This window comes from Gossypium arboreum, chromosome 12 (genome assembly GCF_025698485.1).
Source record: "Gossypium arboreum isolate Shixiya-1 chromosome 12, ASM2569848v2, whole genome shotgun sequence".
NCBI lineage: Eukaryota > Viridiplantae > Streptophyta > Magnoliopsida > Malvales > Malvaceae > Gossypium > Gossypium arboreum.
Window position 1 is genome coordinate 23,799,994 of NC_069081.1, and position 6,000 is coordinate 23,805,993.

The following is a 6,000-nucleotide window of genomic DNA, read 5'->3' on the forward strand; positions in this document are numbered from 1 at the left end:
TACATTCATGAGAGGGAAGAAAAACAAAGCAAACACACCCAAATGGGTGAAGATGATGATATGTAGGCTACTCTTAACAAAGAAGGAAATATGGTGTTTGATTTTGATGTGTGGGTGTAGGAAGATGATTTATTAAGTGGACAACCATAGACAAGGGTTCCACCCAGAATTTTGATGGAACACAAGACTCAATGAGTGAGGAATGAACCACATAAAGAAGTTGTCAATTTTTACGTTTAACAATGCCTTTTTGATAGGGTGTATAAGGATAATTTCTTTGAGAAATAATGTCATTCTATTGAAGGAAATCTTGGAAATGCTGAGACATATATTCCCCACTCAAATCAGTTTATAAAATTTTAATATTTTTGGAATTTGATTTTAACACCCCAACCCGGCCCGGACGTTATGGCCGAATCCAGCATGTCACATTGAAGTGTTTTAGTGAAAACCTTTTCTTCATTGAAAACCCTTCCTTAAATTTGAAAACCTTCATTACTTGTAAAATCTCTTTTCAGTTGCAGAAGCTTTATTTAAAATAGATGATTTATGAAAACTTGTCATTTAAAAATTGAGGTACGGAAATGTAGTATTCAATAAAAACAATTAAGGTTTAGGAACCCATGTTCAAAAATAAATATAAAGCATAAAAATAATAGTCCTAATTTGGAATAATAACCAGAGGAAAGGCCTTATTACATTTTGGTCTGAAATAACTTAATAAACTAGAAACTATATAAAAAAAACATGTCCAGGTCGTCTTACTAGCTGGCCACCTCAGAGTCCCTCCATCCGTCGAACCTCCTACTGGCCATCACCTAAGAAAAATAAAAGAGGGGGTGAGTTTACGAAAACTCAATGTGTACAACCCTCGAAGAGTCTTAAGCAATCATCAATCACCATAATGTCATATATGCAATGCTATGCAACCCACCCTAATATTCCAACTGCTATACACCAACTCCGTCCCCCGGTACACATCATGTGGGGATATAAATATCAACCCACCCATCCGATACACATCAATGGTAGCCCGATTGCAGTACTACCTTCATTACAGCAAGCTGCTAATCACATATTGGGCTTAATAGCCGTCGGTGGATCCACGGTTGTCAAGCAACCATGCGATCCTCATATCTTCCTCCGTTCCGTAATTCCCAACCCATATGAAACCTAAACAGAATATCATATGAATGCAGCAGATATACATGTAACATTCGTAAATCTTACCTTCAACACATAGGGGTATTTTGGTCATTTTTTGCCCTTAGGGGCATTTCGATAATTTCTCTTTATTATGGGTTTATTACTTACCTTGGCCCTTTAACAAGTCCTCGTTGGCTAAAGTGAGCAGATACTATGCACCAGATAGGATTCCAAAGAAGAGGAGGTGAGTCATTAAGACCGCTTAAGTACCAAGCTCTCCCTAGATCCAATCCTAGACATGCATATACCCATTGCCACACCTTAACCTTATGACTCGTCCACAGTCGCAATTAATTAATTAAGTTTTATGTCCATTTAAGCAGTTTCAGATACTAGGCCCATAACCCCCTTACAAAACCCAAACAAGTGTACATACATGTATATGGCCCACTAGGCCCAATCTCATTCATATGCCCCATTAGGCCCAAATCACATTCGTATGGACCATTAGGCCCAAATCACATTCATAGTCATGCTTTCATACAATTTCTCATCACTTTGTATCAAGTTACCAATTTTGCCTATTATGGCCACTACAGCCCATCAGGCCCATTTAGCCCATTCTGGCCCGATTGGCCAAAACACGACCCAAGTACATGGTATCGCTCATGGGGCCTCTGATAACCTATCAGTTTCCCCTTACGAGTGTTCACGCACTTGCAAGTCTATTGTAGCTGAAATTTCGGCTTTTCGGCATTTCGACTTTTCGGCATTGTAGGATTTGCCGATCTACTGTGTGTGTAGTGTATGTACACAGCTGGTAATAAAGCGTGCTGTGATCTCCCTATCCATGGACCTACAATCGATGTCGCTCAATGATTAATCACACATACTTATCGAATACTTTTACCAAAAGCCGGAACCTCACCTTAACCTTACCTGAAACGCCAAGCCTTAATAGCTTTTCTTTGATCACTAATCACGAGTACTTCCCAGATCTGCATTAACCTTTATCATTAAAAAAAACATAATGGGTGACTTGTATCCAACATAAGTCACCCTTCTCTACTAAAGCCGAATTGGCCAATCCTTACCAAAGTGAAGAACACTTACCAAAGTCCCAACACCTAAGGAGCAATTTGGCAGAGATCCAAAAGACTGAGATTCGATACTAATCCCCTGCCAAAATCGATTTAGCAAGAGTAAGGGACAGGAGTAATTGATACTAGCAAAAATTGACTGAAAGAGCAAGTACTTTTACTAGTATTGGCCGAAGTGGAGGGAGTAGTGGCGGCAAAGAAGGTTTTCGGCTTTTGAGATTTGTATGATGAAAAAGGATATTCGGGACAAAAAAAATAGAAGAAGGAATCTGCTAAACCAAAGGTGAGTCAAAAGAGAATTGAGAAGAGAAAGGCAAGCAAATAGCAAGGAATTCGGCTTCTTAGCACTTAGACCAAAAAGTGTTTTGGCAACACAAAATGAAGAATTCGGCTAAAGAAAGGGAAATAGTTTCGACACCTACATATATAACAGCCGAATTTCCTATCCCCAACTTCCCAATTCGGCTCCACCTCTCTTCACATCTCTCATCCCTCAAATTTTCTCCCTGATAACTCCTTAATCCCTTCCTTAAATTTCTCCTTTTATCACTCCCTACAGAGTTCATATCCAACGCCACTACTGACCATCTATAGAGCAAAAATAAATCCTCCTTTTGAGCAAGGAGGGATTCGAACCCCAAACCTTCTTGTCATGCATGTGACGCCACTTGCCACTCCAACACAAGGCTTTCTGTGTCCAAATCCTCAGTTATTTATTTATAAACCAACCCACTAGCTAACAAGGTTCTTTTGGTTAATAAACTATAATTTCCTTCACCCCTATGTTCGAACCCCAAAACTAACCCAGGCCTAGTAACACATAATTAGCACTTAACTAGGCATATTAAGCACACATTTTATCAAAACTGAAATAATAAGAAATTTTGGGATTTTAGGGCGTTACATTGATTTTTAATCATGGCCAGGAATTTTTAGAACAACTCAAAAACTTCAGATTTGCGTCTCAAAAGATAAACCCAAGTAAAACGGCTATAATAGTCAATAAATGTCAAAATATTTATAATGAGCATGAGAAACAACTAGTGAAATTCCCCCAGCATCACTATGAATTAAATCAAAACAATAAGAGACATGTGTATCGCGAGAGGGAAAAGGAAGATTTTTACTTTTAGCCAATTTATTGGTAGAATAATCAAAGTAATATCCTTAGATGAAATTTTATTTCCTAACACACTAGATTTTAACATGAATGAAAGAGTCTTATCATTTGGATGGCCTAACTTCACATGCCAAAATTTGTGCTCAAGTTGGACAAAACAAGAAATAAAAGAAAACACATTTATGGGCTTGGCTAATTCATTAAAATAGAGAGGAAAGAGTCTGCCCCATTTAGGTCCCTCAACTACTGTCTTCCCTGACGCTAGCTCTTGCACAACATAACCATAAGAAGAAAAGGTAACTTTGCAATTATCATTTACCAGTTGTCTAATGGAAAGTAGATTAGCAAATAAACTAGGGGCAATGAAGACATTTTTCATAGATGGAGAAGAAGAAATATCACCAATAGCAATAATTGGAATATGATTAAAGGCTTGGCTGATTCATTAAAATGGAGAGGAAAGAGCCTACCCCATTTAGGTCCCTCAACTACTATCTTCCCTGATTCCAGTTCCTGTATAACACAACCAGAAGAATAAAAGGTAACTTTGCAATTATCCTCTACTAGTTGTCCAATGGAAAGTAGATTAGTTGATAAATCAAGGGCAATGAAGACATTTTTCATAGATGGAAAGGAAGAAATATAACCGATAGTAATAATTGGAATACGATTACTACTAGCAGTCTCAATTTTCAAGTGGTCATTATATTTTTTGACATTAAGCAAATTATCAGATGATGAAGTCATATGGTTTGAATCAGTTGAGTCAAAAAGTGAGGTTTTAGATGGATTTATTTTTACTAGTAATTCCAAGAGTAGAAGGGGCTAAAACAATCACCTACTGAATATTCTCAAGTGTAACAGATGATTCTGATTGTTGAGGAAGAGCAAACTATGGATGTTTTTTAGTCACTATGCTAGTAGTTGAGGCATGAAAAGCACTCGAATTATGATTTTGTAGACGCTTCCTACATTTAGAAATAATATGTCCCTTCACTTTGCAATAGTTGAAAAATTATTTGGAACATTGATTCGCAATGTGTTCAAATTCCTTACAGTTGTAACACTAGATGTTGGTCATGTTTGGAGTTTACTGTTTATTTTGTGCAGCATATGATTGAGAACATTGGTAGAGTTCCCTTGTTGCTTTAAAATATTCTGTGTCATAAAACGCTGCTCTTCTCGAAGTAGTTTGTTCAGACAGTCATCCACAAATAGAGGAGGTGTTATGAGCAACAGATTTGATCTCAAAACTTCAAACTCTGGTCAGAGTTCCATTAAGAATCGATCTATTTGACTGGTCTGATGAAGAGTGCTAACAGTTTTAAAATGTGTCTAGCACTGAAGCATATACAATGTTTATATATTCAGTCCACAACGTCACAAAACCAGAATAATAGTCCTAAACAAATAATTTTCCTTGGGCATAATTGGACATTTCATATTTCAATTGAAATCACCTAACCGAGCTGTTTTGAGCATAAACTTTCTTGAGATGATCTCTCATAACTTTGGTTGTCTTATGAGGTCTTAGATTGACGACAAAAGAAGAATCCATAGTCTATAACAACTAGTTCTTGACTGCGCATCCTTTGTTGTCCACTCAAGTGCCTTTTCGAATCAATAGGTTTGTTTTTCATACCGTCAATGATGCCCTACAATTTTTTTCCCTGAACATAAATCTAGAATGAAATTCCCAAGAGAAATAATTCTTTATAGAAAACTTGGCACAAGTTATCTTTGTTTTCTCCATGAATACAATATCAACAGAATTGCAAAAAAATGTTTCACAAATGATAAACCAAGAAGAGGATGACAAGAGGAAGAACAAGAAGCCCTAATGGCTCTGATACTATAACAAAGCAAGAGAATTCTGTATGAAAATTGTGTACTAACAAAACAAGAGAGTTTTTTTTCATTGAGTTAAACATTCAATTATATAGCACTAGTACATCATATTAAATTCCTTAATTACAGCAAATCAACTCCCTAATCACATCGTAACGTACAACAAAGAAAGGTATCTGATCATATCAAAAAATACAACAACCTATTCTTAGGAAAGTATGTAACAGCTTGATTTTAGGGCTAGTTCTCAATAGTGGTTACAAAACCACTATTCTAAAGCCATAGAAATTCTTTTAATATTATTTTATGTGTGATTGCATGATTATAAAGATGCATGAAAAATTTGGTGAATTAATTTTAACATTTAAGAGCTTAATTGCGAAAAAGGACTAAATCGCATAAAGTGCAAAAGTCCTATTTTGATAGCTAAGGGTGTCAAATAGCTAGAAAATCAAAATTGAGGGTCTTTAAAGGGAAAATAGACCCTAGGATGATGCTTGGCCAGCCTGGAGACAAGGAAATTAATCTAGTCAAAGGGTTAGGTGAATTGATGACTTAATGTTGTCTAGAAATAACATAAAAGAAAAATGTTGTCATCTCTTTTTACCTTTCTTTCTTCCACAAAAACTTTCATCAAGAATAGGGGTTTGAAAGCTTGAAAATTTCAGTCACTTAATCTTCCTACAAGTAAGTGGTTTTGATGACTTTTCTTGATAATTTTTGTATTTTTGGAACCCTTGTAGCATGATCTTCCAAATGAGGGCACTATTTTGCAAAATGGTTGAA